Source organism: Triturus cristatus, chromosome 3_1, assembly GCF_964204655.1.
Source record: "Triturus cristatus chromosome 3_1, aTriCri1.1, whole genome shotgun sequence".
NCBI lineage: Eukaryota > Metazoa > Chordata > Amphibia > Caudata > Salamandridae > Triturus > Triturus cristatus.
This window is the reverse complement of record NC_140583.1, coordinates 1,066,191,087-1,066,208,667: the sequence shown is the minus strand read 5'-3', so window position 1 is coordinate 1,066,208,667 and position 17,581 is coordinate 1,066,191,087. Positions and strand designations below refer to the sequence as shown.

General features: G+C 41.4%; 1 protein-coding gene and 1 long non-coding RNA gene across 5 annotated transcripts in view; one reads left to right on the top strand and one right to left on the bottom strand.

Annotated features, from left to right (window-relative positions):
• Positions 1 to 17,581, bottom strand: part of NHERF4 (NHERF family PDZ scaffold protein 4) — a 76,455-nt gene that overhangs the window by 38,667 nt on the left and 20,207 nt on the right. The window lies entirely within an intron of this gene.
• On the top strand, positions 5,845 to 9,792 carry LOC146861544 (uncharacterized). Its single transcript, XR_014979271.1, has 3 exons — positions 5,845 to 5,980; positions 8,864 to 8,970; positions 9,481 to 9,792. It is a non-coding gene; the product is annotated as an uncharacterized LOC146861544 (long non-coding RNA).

Sequence of the window (17,581 nt, the reverse complement as noted above, 5' to 3'; positions counted from 1 at the left end):
ACTGGAATAGCGGCGGCTCCTCTGCTAAGGCGGAGGAACGTCGCCCCACTGCTCTCTGAGCAAAAGATAAAAATGAAATGATAATAACACAATGTTATTATCATTTTATTTTTCAGCACTGGCTCAGTTTGGTTGCAATTTAGATGCGGGCAGGGCTGGGCTGTCATCACAGCCAGCAGGGGGAGGAGTGGTGGGCACTTTCTAAGGGTGCTTGATGGTTTGGCCGGCTGTCTTAGGCCGGGCAAACAATCCTGCACATTTAGCATTTCTCCTCCTGGCTGTATTGCACAGCCTGGGTGTAGAACATGCACAGGCTCCCACTCCCTGTCTGAATGCCGAACTACGGCACTCAGACCATTCACAACCCTGCTGTCATGCTGGTGACAGCAGCGTTGTGATTGACTTGGGGAGTCTGGGAACCTGTGTGACTCCTGCTTTGTTGACAGAAGAAGAACAGAGAAGAGGCAGTGGCAGGTATGTCAAAAATGAAGTTTGTCGGATTAACCATCCCCCCCACTTCCAAAGTACTATTCATCAGCAGCCGATACTGCACTGGAAACAAACCAACATGGCCACCTCACCATAAGATCCTTGCAGGAAGATCACATTTGCAACACAGCATAGTCACCTCAAATGACAGGATCATACAGAGCCATCGTAACTCATTTCAGATACAAAGCAAACTGAACACAAGTACGACACAGCACCATTGCCTCACGGTGCCCAATCCTACAGAGAAAGGGCACAAGAGCACCTTGAAACAGATCACAGGTGTGTCACAACACCTTAGCCTCAATGGTTAGGAACATGTAAAGCCACAACAAATACAACACTTGTCCAACACAACAATATTGCATCTCAAGAACCAGCATCCACAAATAAAGGACCCCTGATAAAGTTGATGGGAGCAGGACAGGAGAAACCAAAGAGAATCAAAGGAACCCCATCTCCCAAAACCTATTTAAAGAATCAGCAGATCATCAATATGTAAATATCTCTTCATGTATTCAAGCACAATTCTATCAACACAATACAACTCTTTTAATCACAATAGTACTTGTTTTATATATAATCCTCATCATATATTACAACAAGCAATTTCATCACTGTCTCCTTATGTTGCACGTAGCCATCCATGTAGTACACAAGAGGGTATCTTTTTCTAAAGTAGTAGGGAAATACAGGTAGGAGATTGACAATAGATACTTGGGGCAGGTTTCCTTATTAGGAAGAGATGCCCTCACACACCTGCAAAGGTGTCATGTTTCATTATTAGGAATTTTTGCTCATCGTTGGGGTCGGCACTGCAATACCCCATGGACCCAGCTAGAGGGCTCTTTAGTGGAGACCTTTTAAAGCAAAACACCGTAAAGGTGAGTGCAAGTGTGTTGAACAAGTGGAACTGTGGGTTAAAAATACCACGGAGGTACCCAGAGGGTGAATCTTATTCCTGGGACCCCCTGGTAAGGTTAAAAGCAATAACTAAACTGTTAATTCCCAACAATGAGGTAACACAATTTAGCTGTGAGTGCAAGTGGAGTGGATCCGGGGTGCAGGTATCAATAGATTACCGACCTGTACACTTGTAATAGTGAGAGCGATAGAAATGGTGAAGGATAAACCTTTTGCGGTTGTTTTACTAAAAAAATCCAACCCTTTTATTGCAAGGATTGTGCCCCATAGGTCAGAGCAGGCACACGCATCAAGCTCATCGCATCATATATTACAACATACAAGATACAACATGCAATTTCATCACTGTCTCCTTATGTTGCAGGCAGCCATCCGGCTTATTATAAAACCCAATTGATTTCATACCACATACACTCCCATTCATACTACATCATAAAAATCTTCCAGTCACATGTACATCAACAGTGTCAAACAGGAAAAGCTGCTATTTAATTATCAAAGAAACATCATATTTTCATCATACTCATTAAATATTTTATTTAAACGTATATACTGGTAATCTCTTTCTCTCGATAGTCAATTATGTCCTATATATGCTTTTCCTCTCCCTCATCATCTATATCCGTCCTTATTTTAAGCCTGTTGTAACCTCCGTTGATGTCCTCTGTTGGTTCTCATAGCAGTTTCTATGTCATGCCGACGCACGTTTTGGTGTCACCCGACCCATGTACATCTTCCTCAGGGCACAGAAAGACCAGTCTATAATACAGAGGATGGCTAGGACAGCGTTAATGATTACCTAATACGATTCCCAGGCTCCAAAAGCATACTGCTTTGCAGGCAAAGATTATCCACACTAGGGTACCTCGGAGTGACCTAATCCTCTTTGTACAAACAAAACTATTTTGACTCATAATGGTTGGTTTTATTTATTTTATTTCTTATGGGTGGGAAATGTTATATTTAATTGTTTGTGTAAATATTATGAAATATTGGTGTGCGGTCTGACCACCATTGTTAATTATTTGCTTTATTCCTTTTTTTTAATTTATTTATATTGTTTAATATATAGTTTTTGAATATGTTATATTCAAAAACTATATATCAAATATTGTAAATAAAACCAAAATTAGCGTTTACCATAGAGGACATAACTGATAAAAAAAGTTCAAACAAAGACTAAACAAACAATTAATATCAAACTATAAACAACCGTAACCAATAAAATCATACAAACAATTAATTCAACAATATAAAAGGCAAACTCATTTTATCAACTAAATACTTCAAAAATGACGAATGCAAGAAAAGAGGAAACTCTGTTGAATTCTCTGACCAGTCCCGTAAAGAAGAAATATATATATCTTGACAACTACCTAACCAAAAAGGTAAAACGTATTTTTAAACTAAAAAGAGAAAATAGCAAATACTTAACAAAACCCTTTCCAGCTTCTATTTCTTTACATGTACTTCCTAAAAGAAAACACTACGACTTTGAAAAGTAATAAGCTGCCAGAAAAAAACACCTATCACAAACCAGTAAAAACACATAACAAAGCATGTATTCCTTAAATTATTCAAAAATATTAACTCTCCTCAATAGCACGTAAAAATATATATAACAACCTCAACCTTTACAACCTACCAACTTTTACAACCTACCAACAAATAAACATTTTAAATGAAACTGACGTTTTTTTTCTTCAAACGGAAGAGAAATCACTTGCTCCACATTAGAACACCCCCCAACGGAAAAGCTGCAAAACATTGTGAAACATCTAAAAAACACATACATGCAAGTATAAAAACAGAACTATTTGCATAATTTATAAGTAAATATGATATATATATATATGTGTTCAAGGTCACGTGTGGTGACCGAAACGCGTAATGGCGAGTTGATACGAGCAAAATAAAAGATCTATGCACATATTCCGACGGAGTCCATGCCCATTTATCCAAGCGAAGTGGATGTTTATTGGGAATTATCGTGGTGTATATATATATATATATATATATATATATATATATATATATATATATATATATATATATATATATATATGCGTGTGTGTGTGTATGTATATATATATTCACTTAAAAAACCATAGGTTTCACATATGTTATAGTTAGCTGGACATTTCACTCGTAAAAAACCAATGAAAATCCCCCGTTATAGTTAGTGCAGGCAACTATAACTCACGCGACCGCAATCCTCTGCTGATGATGTCAGATATTACATCACTGATGACATATGTGTCTTTCTGAAAAATAAATATTTGTAATATATGTATAGCTAAAGATTAATGGAAGAAGACATGGGTAAATAAGTGTCTAAATACAGTGATGTAATATCTGACGTCATCAGCAGAGGATTGCGGTCGCGTGAGTTATAGTTGCCTGCACTAACTATAACGGGGGAATTTCATTGGTTTTTTACGAGTGAAATGTCCAGCTAACTATAACATGTGTGAAACCTATGGTTTTTTAAGTGAATTTGCAAGGTTTTTTAAATGCTAATTCGTAACTATAACGTGTGTGAAACCTATGGTTTTTTCAGTGAATTTGTACGGTTTTTTAAATGCTAAATTATGTATTTATTAAATGGGGTTTTTTTCCAGGTTTTTCACCGTGCGCGTGCTGTGGGCGCACGGTACGCAGTGTATAACGTGTGCGCACGGTGCGCGCACCCCGCGATTTGTTTAAAAAAAAAAATTGTTTTTTTCTCCCTTGGGGGTCCTTCTGTGACCCCCTGACCAAGGCTAGGGGGTCAGGAACTGTCCACCCTGCCCCCTTTTCACATTCTCCACCTTTGTTTTTCACCCCCTCAGACTGTGAGAGACAAAATGGCGGCCAACACTTCCTGGTTTCGACCGATTCGAATGTTTACCGACATCTAACAACCAATCAGAATTGCGCTCGCGCACGGCAGGGTGCGCGCAGAGTGCGCGCACGGTGCGCGCGTATAGATATTTATATGATTTTAAATGCTATTTTCTCAGGAAATACTGAACAGATTTACACCAGACCTGCAAAAGGCACTTCCCTGATCTGAGGACTACCTCTCTGCCAAATTTCAAGTAATTCTGTTCAGCCGTTCGGGCTGTACCTTCGACTAAAGGTCCTATGGAAAAATGCATGGGGAAAACGCGTTTTGGGACCCCCCCTTTTTCTCGGCCCCCGCTTGACGAATCACCCCGAGACTTTCAGGGTAGGAGCTGAACGGAGCGCCCCATTTGTTTTGAAAATTTCGTTATTCAAAATAGAATTTTGAGATTTCCTATGGAAACAAGGTTGTAACTATAACTATCTACTGGCGACCGCCAGTAGATAATATATACACATATATATATACACACATATATATATATATATATATATATATATATATATATATATATATATATATATATATATATATATATATATATATATATATATATATATATATATATGTATAAAAATATTTAAGTTGTTTAAATATTTGTAGTTAATGGAAACATTTTTTTTGTTATTTTGGTATGAGTTAGTTATATCTTTAATTGGGATGATTTGTAAATATTTTATTGATGAGTCCAAGCAAGACTTGAGCCGGACGTGTGAACCCAGAACCTTGGGGAGTTCAATGAATCTGCTTCTTATTGAACACAATTTAATCGATTAGCAATTGAGGCAGACCAGCCCACAGAAAAGAAAGGATCCTTATTCTTTCGGGGGTGAATGAGAAGTTGAAGTATATTTTGGCCCTAATTCTTAATAGTCCAATCGGTTTTGAGAAGTTGGTTGATTTTGTTTTACAATTTGATCGTTTGATAAAAGTGAGAAGAGGCAAAAAGAGGTTTGAATGAAGGGTTTGGTATACGAATCTGGATAAATAAAAAATTAAAGGGAGGACCTTTTACCCAGAACCTACGCAGATAGGAGCAGTGATCCCACCCTTATATCGAGAACAAAGAGATAAACAGAGAAAAATCAATTTATGTTTATACTGTGGGTCTAATCCAGTGCTTAATTTGTGCCGGTGCTTTCCGGTGCATAGCACCGGCACTTATTTCTCAGGGCAGGGTCTATTGACAAGCTGAGTGCCAACTTACATGGTGGCAATATGTGTTTCACGATATCAGCACTTCACACGGTCTCCCGGATGAAGAGCTGATATCAAGCGGTAAATCCATGCCTGGGTTCAGTCAGTGTAGCAGTGGGTCACTGATTGGACGGGACTTGGTTCTGTGTGGGGAAGCGTAATGTTTTTAAAATTCCACGCAGCCCGCCTTATTATGTATGACTCATGAGGCAAACAGCACGCACACCGCCAGAAACTGCCTGGGTCCCTGCTTCAGCGTAACAGTCAGGTACATCAATCATCGTAGCTCTACCAATGACTAGACAAAATACATTATTAACCTGCCATGTCCCTCCTCCGCGTTGAATCGTCAAGTGTCCTGAGTCGTACTCGGACCAATGTGAATCAGTGTCCCAACTTTTCACCCGCCCCAGCATACTGCGCAGCCGTCAGTCAGTCAAAGAAGCAAGCAGCATGACGTGCAGTAGCAGGCCTCTGAATCAGGTAATTAAAAGGCCGTAAATAATGCTGCTTCTATTTTAGACTGGTATTGCGGCATGTGGAAGATGCAGACACTTGTGAGCTGAGCTGCTTGCTTTATAGTTTACTCACTGTTCACCATTTCAGTTCAACATGCCATCATGTGTGAGGTGACGCAGCGGTTCACACTCGCACAGTAAAATGAGTAATGGATATTTGTATTGCTGGTGGTGGTATTTCCGTACTGCTAGCAGGATGGCTCTCAATTTACTGTGCAGACGTAAACAAGAGGAATGAGCATTTTGTATTTTTTCAGCGAATGCTGCACACGGTGGAAGATGGGCAGATGAATAATCGTCGCGTAGGCTTACATTATAATGCTTGCAAAGATGGTCGGTGAGTAAGCTTATATATGGCTATGTGCCTCTAGCACACACAGTCCGGCCTGGTTATCTCCGTGCATTATTACTAGTGTGTGGTGATTATGAAAGTGATTTAACACACACACAATAAAAAGCATAAGTACCAAGGCCACGACATAACATCGCTATCTATGAAAGACTAGGAGAATATGTTTGTTGAGGCGCGACCTCTTTTTAATAAAATTAGATGCAGACGGTGAGCTTGAAATAGCTAATACTGACAATTTATATCCCGTAGGCCAACATCCTATGTTCCTCTTCCAGGCCCTGATTAGTTCCCAGGGGCTTGGACCTGGGGCTTTGTAGGAAGACATTGTGTTGTAACTTATTGTCACCCGGCCGCACTCAGTCCAGGGCTTGGGAACAGATTTAAAGTGTGTGTGCATGCGACTAATTAGGGGTGCTTTCGGTTGCACTATCGGCAGGATTGTAAATAATCTCCTGACAGACCTGAACATCTTACTCAAAACTTGACCTGTGTACATGAGCGAAAAAAAGTGAGTGCTGTAATCTGTCCCAAAGCTGCTGGGATGGCACAGGCCGTTAGGCCGACGATCACACAATTGGACGACTGCAGTGTGGAGTTGAGAGCTCATATACGAGCCCCTGCACTGGCCCCCACTTTACTTTGCAGCAGGTACTCTTGCAGTGATTGCAGCTTAGTTTGAAGGGTGCCACGTGCTCACCAGGGCAGTGTTTTATTTTCAGGAAGTGGAACTTCTTGTGAGAGGGCATTCAGTGGTTTGTTGATTTAAGCCCCTATTAGCCTTTGGCACAGGCTTCGATGTGATTGGTTCATTGCATGCCTACTGATGGCAGCAGGGAGCTGCCCGCCACGTTTACAAAATAAAGCATTTACCACAGTAAAATCGCTACATGTCAAATCACAGTTTTTTGTGCATTTACTATGGAAAAACAACATTGTGCGTGGGATTCGGGCACAGCAAAGGAGTACTAATTTCATAGCAAGGAGACTGCTTGCAGAATCATTTGGGAACTCCAAATAATGTCTGACTTGCAATGACTACCTGCAAAGTGCTGCCACAGATTACACACTCGTACGTCAAAGATCAAGCCGATTAAAAGTTGTGTGCTACTTATTCCCATAGGGACCATGCAGAAATATGTCCCCTCTGCAGGCCAGTCGACAGTTCAGACATACACTCAATTTCTGAATCGCCTCTGTTAATTTTAATTGCAGTCAGGCCAGCTGTAAAGAAATTGTGCAAAGCTGTCTACTTCATGGGCGCAACATTATACTGCAAGATGGCAACGAAGTGTTCAGTCTGTCTCTTTCGTGAAGAGCTTGTATGCCTGTCACAAAGAAAATGAATTCTGCCTGTCACATTCGCTATAATCTCCTTTCAGGACAAAATGTTACCCTTTGATGTCAGAAAACATGCCCAGTTGGTGGCTGAATTGAGTTGAAAATCGAAAACCTTGAATCACTGCTGGCTTCCCTGCTTAGCTATTTTGTGTGATCCTAGTCTGATATTTTCTTTTAATGACTCTCCCTTTTATTCATTGGTGTAAACAAGGAGAAAGCTAAAGCTGAGGATGTCTATTTTCCCGAGTTAGTCTCAGATGTGTGTCCCATTCATACCTCTCCGCACCTCTCCCAGACAAAGGTGAAGGTGCACCATGACTTATTGCTGCTTAGCTGCAACAAGCCAATACAGAGCAGCACTATACAGATCTTGCTTTTCTTTCTTCTACTCTATTTGAATAGTTTATACAAACAAGCACAGTGAGTATGTTTATTTTTTGCCCCCCATAGTGAAAGAAAAGCTAGAATCGCTTTCTGCATGTTTCCACTTTCTATACGTTTCAGCGTATTTTTTTTTAACTTATATATTGAAGTGTTTCTAACATCTGTTTGCAACACATATCCAGCAGGTTTTTGATTCATATAGTTTTGCAGCACTAGAGATTTTATTTGTATTCTTCATGTTTGCAAACATGCTCGCTCCATCTTATCAAAGAGCCATGCACCAAGGTTTTAAGTGGTTTGTGGGAAAGGTGATGGTGTGACCAGGTATTAAACGGGATAAAGACGTACACCCTGATGTACATGTTGGACCTTGTAACATTTTCAATGCAATAATCACTTTATCCAATGTATTCCAAAATTGTGCTTTGAATGCACTCTTGCTTTCATTTTTATAACTTTTTTTGGGCGGAGGGGGGGGAACCTTCTATCAGAACCTTTCTTGCAGAAGGCTCTCTTGCTGAAATTCAGATTTTGTGCCTGTTTCTTCCGAAGCAATTGTTTACGTTACTAGCCATTTAGTTCACACTGCTGTCTCCGGCAGTTAACGATATAAAATTAGCCATTTCACTACTTGCTTATTTGTTTTTTCTTCCAATCCTTTGTGTCTACATTAAATACGTATACGCTTAGTTCGACAGTGTTCTTGTAAGATGGCTGCGTCTTCCTTTTTAAGCTCGAGCTTTTATTTTAAAACCTGCATGTATGTTTATCCAGCAGATTCTACCTAAGTAAACGCTTTGACCCCCGTTCTTTTGAGGCCAGAGCGGTCCCGCCTGTGTCCTCATTTTGACTTATCTGCCACGCCTAGAGATTTTTCACAGGTGAGCGGAGACGTTCCCATCATCTGCTAACCCCGTTGCTCCAGAGTTCCCTTGAGGTGATCCGTATTCTCCTCTTTCCCCTTTTTTTCTTTTCTTCTCCTTTTTTCTTTTTTCTCTTTTCTTCTTTTCTCTTTCTCTTCCCATCTCTCCTCTCCCCCCTTTTTTCTCTAATAAGCCCCCCCCACCCAACCCCCCCCCCTTGTTTCCTAACCCCCTCCTTGTGTAGCCATGGGTATAAGAAATTTGATATCCACTATGTACTTAGTTTTCTATTCTACTTCCCCTGAGTCTTCACTTTTTCATTACTTAGGATCACTTATGGTGGTGGTATAGGACTCGCCAGTGTTTACGTTTCCTTAATAATTCTCCTATTTGGATTTATTGTCTTTAATTTATGATGTTCGACACTTATGACTAATGACCTTTGCATGTCTAGTTTCTTATTAAGACAAATGATGTTATTGAATTACATTTAGATTGCTTGTTAATTTGTTATCTCATTTTTGTTAGGTCCCAGCAAAAACTCTAAAGCTATTTCCTTGTTTGCCCTGAGGAAGGTGGCACCAACATTTCGGTGCGTTCACCGAAACGCGCGTCGGCGCTTCCACGGGGTCCACCCAAGCGCTAGTTCCTTAAATTCGAACATGTACTTTTTAGCACAGTATTGAATGTTCATATGCCTTTGTCTATATATTGATTGCTGTGGCTTTTTTGGACCCCTAGTTGGTTAGTTGCATTTTTATGTGTAGATGTATGATGTCTGTTTTTATGGTGTGATATGATACCGGTATAAGTTTGTGAGCTTGTGTGCGTTTGATTGTGACTGGGACCTATTCATATTTGTGTTTTGTTATTTTCACAAATTACCAATAATTCTATGTATTGAATGTATTTCTCTGAAATTGACTAAAGTGAAAAATAAAACACTAATGAATCTTTCTTTGATTATGTGCTGAAAGTTCTTTGAAACTGCTGCCTTGTAGGTCTAGTTTAAGTGTTAGTATACCAATGAGATGATACACTGTACATTTTGAAACATATAGGTAGAGTACCTTCTTTTCTCTTTGATTCTCATTTTCCCCTGATTCTCTACCTACATCCTTCCTGCAGGGGTTCCCCTTGTTATATTGGTTGTCTTTTCCCGGCCCGGTTTGCCGTAGGGTTCCTTGGACATGAGATACTTTTGTTCATGTTCACACTAGAAACTCGAGTCCTTTCTCCCAGCTTTAGTTTATCACCCCTTTTTTCAGCAATTGTTCTCACTTTTATCTTTCATAATTTTTTCCGTTCTTGCTTCTTCTTCTCTTGTTGTTTTTCTTCTTTTGGTTCCGTTTTCGGACGTTATACCCTAGGGAACTCAGTGGCCCACTTGAATAGACTTGGAAGAAACGCTGGCACCATTTAGGATTTTCATCTTCCTCATCCAGTTTTTTGGCCTCTCCTCCTAGTATGCTCCCTCCTCTTTACTTTGATCCAACTCCATGGACAGTATTAAGTCTTTTGGATTCACGGACGAGGACTTTGCCCGCCTTTTAGGGCAAGCGACAGAGGGGAAACGACCATTCACCCTATCTAGGGGCCCCAATAAAGAATGGACTAAACTCTTCAACTTAAAGAAAAAGACCAAGCGTACAGAGTCGCATGCCAAGTTCATGCTTGAATACCTAAAGGCTGGCGGTATTCCAATTGGCCTGCGAGTAAGGAACATCCCGGGTTTATTTATCGAAGTGAGACAGTTCCTGGAAAAGTGGTCTCTTATTTCCAATAGATGTTCTAGGGACTGGATGATTCTGATAATAGAAACAGCTAGAGAGGTCATCGAGTTATTGAATAAGGAAATTTGCGAACTTGAGGAGAAACTCAAGCAAACTCACAGTGTAGAAGAAGCCAAGAATAAATTGGAAGAAATCCAGATTGAACTTGACTCCTTTAACGAATATCTCCTCAAGAGGAAAACAGAAAAGCTGAGAAAGGACATTAGAAACTTTTCTCAAGAACGTGTATATCCATTTCTAACTGAGAATTTTTACACCAACAACGCAGAAAACACCGCAAATAATACTTATTCATCCTGGGGCCACAAGAGAGTCATCACTTTTTCTGACACCACAGATTCAGATAGTGAGGGGCCCACATATAGCAACCCACAACACAGACAGGCAACAGACAGAGCGACACCAGAAAATCGTTTTTTAGGCAATCGTCGGGGCAACTTTCGCCCCAGATATCAGAATCGCTTCCAAAACCAACCTCTGAATTCCCGATTCAGGGGGCAATATCAGGACTCTGCCTTGAATCCACAATACAGAAGTCAATACCAGGAACAAGCTCCTCCTCAGAGATATATTCAAACTCGCCAACGACAGTATTGGAGGACATAAACAGAATTCCTGTTTTCAATTTATCATCCCAATCTATGGGCTGCTCTACTGTGTCCCTGCTCTCTAAAGGCTTATCCTTTGTACCATCTGTTGGAATTAACAAATGTGAACTCCTTAGAGACCTGCATACCTTCTTTCGCAAAGTTAGGCTGAGAAAGTACTTTGCTAACAGGAACTCTAATACAGACATCAACAATTTATCAGGTTTTAAACCACCTTCAACCTTTACCCCAGGACTTGATATGGTTGGCATGAAGGTGAGCCTTTTTGAAAAAGCTGTCCTTAACAAGGTACAGAAGGCGATCTATTTTGTTCCAACCCCTGCACACAACATCTCTAAAGAAGAAAATGCGGCTTTTAAATCCCTCAGCAACAACCTTGACCTTACGGTCAAACCCTGTGATAAGGGAGGGGGTATGGTCATTTTCGACAGTAAAAATTACAAAGAAAAAATGTTGGATCTCCTTGGATCCCCTAGATATTATCTAAAAATCACTTCTAACCCAGAACCTAGAGTTAAACGCAGGATCTTGTACGAGGTTGAACAAGCAGTCGACAGAGAGGAAATTTGTATCCAAGAAGCACAATTCCTTACTCCCACACATACCCGTATTCCAATTATCTACGGGATTCCCAAAACACACAAAGATCAGGCCAACCCTCCTTTGAGACCTATTGTCTCCACAATAGGTTCTGTCACGGAACCACTATAGAAATATATCGATACATTTTACAACCTATGGTGGAATCCTTACACTCCTATGTGAAGGACACGGGTCACTTTATCTCAAAGTTAGAAGGATTGCAATACAACCCTCAACAGGAAATTCTAGTTACCCTAGATGTTGAATCTTTATATTCAAATATTCCCCAAACAGAAGCTTGCAGTGTTGTGACCAACATTATCGAAAAAGATCAAACTTTACACAATGGCAGATTCCTGACACGGTGTCTGGAAATAGTTCTAGAAGAAAACTTCTTTGAATACGATGGCAGCTATTACCAACAGGTTCAGGGAGTCAGCATGGGGGCAGCCTGTGCCCCCAGTGTTGCCTGCTTGTACATGGGGCATTTCGAGCAATGTAACATCTACAATGAAATAGCCCCCTTTTTCGAAAATGTACGCCACTGGTCACGGTACATAGATGATATTTTTTTCATTTGGGCCGGTGTCCAATTGTCCCTTGATGAATACATCGAATGGATCAATTCAGCTGATGTCAACCTTAGATTTACTGCACATACGAGTACCACCAAATTAGAATTCCTTGACGTTTGGGTCGAACATCGGGAATCCAAACTTTGTTTTTCCCTCTATACCAAACCTACAGCCAGGAACACACTCCTTCACTTCGATAGTTTCCATCCGAGGAGTCAAAAGGATGGAATACCATTTAGCCAATTCCTCCGTTTGCGCAGAAATTGCACCACCGTACAATGACTACCTTCTTCATGCTGAAACCATGAAAGAAAAATTCATTCAAAGAGGATACCCCCACAGAATGGTAAGGAATGCTCTTAAGAGAGCCCGATTCTATAATCGCGACTCCATGTTTCAACCTAAAATACAGAACCAGCCGGACAAACTAGTCTGCGTCACAAAACATTCTGTGATGAACAATAAAATCAGACAAATTGTGAATTCACAATGGCACTTGTTAAATCTAGAGCCAGAAACAACTCACATCCCCAAACCTCTTTTTGCATTCCGTAGGAACAAAAATTTGAGAAATTGGATAGTTAGAGCTAAACAACCTGAATCAAAAGGCTGGATACAAAAATCTATCGAGGGGACTGTCCCCATCAATGGCAATCACAGATGTGGCACATGCCACGCATGTGCTAATGCCATAGTCGGCAATAATATTTGCCTCAATGACTACAACATCAATATGAAAGACATGACCAACTGCAGGACATCCAACTGCATTTATGCCAGCCAATGCCCATGTTTGCTCGCCTATGTAGGCGAGACTGCCAGAGAAGTAAGGATACGAATAGGTGAGCATAAGTCCAACATCAGACGAACTAAACATGGAACCCCCTTAGTAGATCATTGGACTGCAATGGGACATTCTGAAACTGACCTTCGCTGGACAATCTTAGAAAAGATTCGCCAACAAAGAGGCACTGACAGCAATAATGTCCGTAAGAAGCGAGAAGTATACTGGATTTTTGCCCTTAAATCTAAGGACAAGGGACTAAATGAATCTCTTCCATGGGAAAACGCCATTCTTTAAGTCCAAGCATTTTCAGCTGTCATGTGTTCTCATAAGTCATAAGATCCTTTCCACGTTCATTCGCCATGCCCTGAGCACCGTAGATCTCGCTTAGACCATACATTTAAATGCGGTCTCTTTTGCTCTTGTTTACTTTTCTCCCATTTTACTTTTGTAACTCTCCGGCAGCCACTGTTTAAGAATTGTTATCTATCCACATGATATGACTCCTGAGATCCGTTTAAGCGATATAAATCTTGCCACTTATTGCCACTTCTCTGAAGCTATATCTTTTACCTCGTTTTTCTCGCATTAGATTAGGCTCTGTTTGGCACTGTACCTTTGTATGGATGCCAATATTAGTCTTATCTTCTATTCCGTAGTCTTTACTTTAGATCAGTTTTCGCCCTTGCGCGTATTCTTGACTGGATACTATGTTCCCAGATTTCTGCCAATGCGACCGTGAGACCTTTCTCCCCCCAACGTTACAGACTTGTTCTGCCTCTCGGCCCTTTAAATTTAGACACGCCTTCCCTCCCCTCTTTCCTTGATGCGATCGTGCATTGGCCTACTTAAACGGCCTTTGAACCACTCTGGGTGTTCCCCGGACCGGTCGTTTACTTCTATTCTCTTGTTTGAGGACTTCATCTCTCTCTGAGTCCCTCCTACAGACGGTATGTTTTTTCGTGAGACTTGCGCGTTTTCAGGTATATTAATCAGACACTGTATTTCTCCTCGATAGCTTTCAGTCGTTTTTTCCTCTGCATCCTTAGTAACTGGCCATTATTTATTTTCTTCAGGCACGCACATCATTGCCACGCCGAAAACCTCCGTAGATAACCCGATGTTGCCTTTGCTATTTTTCTCTATCAATATATAAATCCCTGCTCTCCCAGGTACGGGCCCATTGTATACCTATTAAACAGGCTTTTTCTGACCTCACTTGAACTCTCCTTTATTATTTTTATGTTTATTTTTATCCTTTCTTTCATTTTCACCATTACATGTTTTTTGGCTTTCTAGTCTTACCTGGGATCTAAATGTAATTATCACGCCGCTGAAATCCCACGATTGAAAGGTCTGGCACTGACTTCGAGTCCTCAACTTCCTTAACAAGTGAAATTTCTATCTCGTTCTATCCGCTATCATCTCTGATTGCATTTGTTTTTTAAGTGCCTAACTATTTGGATGGTATAACGCTTGTCCCTCATTCGTTTCGGCGCCAGCACGCCTTGGATTTTTGCCCTTTTGTGCCTGTTTCTTCCGAAGCAATTGTTTACGTTACTAGCCATTTAGTTCACACTGCTGTCTCCGGCAGTTAACGATATAAAATTAGCCATTTAACTACTTGCTTATTTGTTTTTTCTTCCAATCCTTTGTGTCTACATTAAATACGTATACGCTTAGTTCGACAGTGCTCTTGTAAGATGGCTGCGTCTTCCTTTTGAAGCTCGAGCTTTTATTTTAAAACCTGCATGTATGTTTATCCAGCAGATTCTACCTAAGTAAACGCTTTGACCCCCGTTCTTTTGAGGCCAGAGCGGTCCCGCCTGTGTCCTCATTTTGACTTATCTGCCACGCCTAGAGATTTTTCACAGGTGAGCGGAGACGTTCCCATCGTCTGCTAACCCCGTTGCTCCAGAGTTCCCTTGAGGTGATCCGTATTCTCCTCTTTCCCCTTTTTTTCTTTTCTTCTCCTTTTTTCTTTTTTCTCTTTTCTCTTTTCTTCTTTTCTCTTTCTCTTCCCATCTCTCCTCTCCCCCTTTTTTTCTCTAATAACCCCCCCCACCCAACCCCCCCCCTTGTTTCCTAACCCCCTCCTTGTGTAGCCATGGGTATAAGAAATTTTATATCCACTATGTACTTAGTTTTCTATTCTACTTCCCCTGAGTCTTCACTTTTTCATTACTTAGGATCACTTATGGTGGTGGTATAGGACTCGCCAGTGTTTACGTTTCCATAATAATTCTCCTATTTGGATTTATTGTCTTTAATTTATGATGTTCGACACTTATGACTAATGCCCTTTGCATGTCTAGTTTCTGATTAAGACAAATGATGTTATTGAATTACATTTGGATTGCTTGTTGATTTGTTATCTCATTTTTGTTAGGTCCCAGCAAAAACTCTAAAGCTATTTCCTTGTTCGCCCTGAGGAAGGTGGCACCAACATTTCGGTGCGTTCACCGAAACGCACGTCGGCGCTTCCACGGGGTCCACCCAAGCCCTAGTTCTTTAAATTCGAACATGTACTTTTTAGCACAGTATTGAATGTTCATATGCCTTTGTCTATATATTGATTGCTGTGGCTTTTTTGGACCCCTGGTTGGTTAGTTGCACTTTTATGTGTAGATGTATGATGTCTGTTTTTATGGTGTGATATGATACCGGTATAAGTTTGTGAGCTTGTGTGTGTTTGATTGTGACTGGGACCTATTCATATTTGTGTTTTGTTATTTTATGTTATTTTCACAAATTACCAATAATTCTATGTATTGAATGTATTTCTCTGAAATTGACTAAAGTGAAAAATAAAACACTAATGAATCTTTCTTTGATTATGTGCTGAAAGTTCTTTGAAACTGCTGCCTTGTAGGTCTAGTTTAAGTGTTAGTATACCAATGAGATGATACACTGTACATTTTGAAACATATAGGTAAAGTACCTTCTTTTCCCTTTTGTAGGAGAGTAGGGTCTGCTATCCTATGGTCACCCCAAATTTTTGCTTTTTGCTTCACTGGTTTTTGACATATTGAGGCTGTGGGCCTGCCAATCAGACCCCCAGCCTGCTGTTCTCTCTACTAAATTAAAACTATGCACCCTAGGTGCATAACCAATTGGAAGTGGATCACCCTGTCAGCCCCTGTACCAGTGTACACTAGGTACCCAGGGCATTGGTGTACCCAAGGCCTGCCAAGGGCTGCAGCATGTATTATGCCACCCCAGGCTTGGCCTAACAATTTGACACAACTGGCTGATCACTCAGCTGGGGTAAGTTGGTGTAATCACCTCTTACTTAGGTGTAGTATACCTATACCTAACCTTAAATGGGACACCTGGTAACCTATAAGTCACTCCTATGGCAGGCCTTAACAATCCTGAAGGCAGAGTGCTTGGTTCCATGTGAGATGGTGCTCTGGCATGAGCTGAGCCTGTCTGCAGTGGTCGGAACAGCTTCCTTCTACTGTTTCCAGATATCGTCATACCATATACTCTTAAGTGCATTATGAACCTCGCGGTTAAATGCTATCTTTGGTTTGGCTTTATCAAAACATGTCGAGTAAGGTGTCATACGAATTGGAATACTAACCCCTCGCCAATTCTGGCGACGGGGTTAGCATTCCACCCTTCTAGAGGGACACGACATGTACAGTACCTGAAACCCGGGTAAAATCAGACATAGCCTCAGCTCCACAAAATGGATGCTGCCACCACAGACACAAGTCTGCCCTCCTGCTGCTGGGAGTCCTTCCAGCTTGGGAGGTGTGGACAAAGGGTTTCCTGCCAGGGGAGGTGCGTGCACCACCCCAGACAGGATTTTGTGTATTGGTCAGGTAGGGCTTGAAAGAAACCAGACATGCCTGTGGCTCACAAGGAGCCTCGGTGCATATGCCAGTTCAAACCGGTCCTGGGGCACACCAGTCCCGGGCCTGGGGCGAGCTGGACAAAGGATTGGGGGTGTAACCACCCCCCTTCCTGGTCCCACCCATAGGGAGGGACCTAGCAGGTAGTCCGGCCCCTAGAATCCGCTTAAAGGTAGGAGCTGTGTCCTAAGACTTCAGACATCCTGGAATCAACTTAAAACTAAGAAGAAGACGGGAACTTCGACGCTCTGCTGCACAGAGGACTGAAGCCAATCTCCCCTGTGGTCAGGGAGTGACCACCTTGCTAACGCAAGCACCATCCAGCGAATCAACGTCTGCTTTGCCGCCGCCTCCCGCCGGAGCCCGAGCCCAGAGACTGACAAGACCTGGACCTCCAGACCTCTCACCGCCCGATCCACAGTCCCCG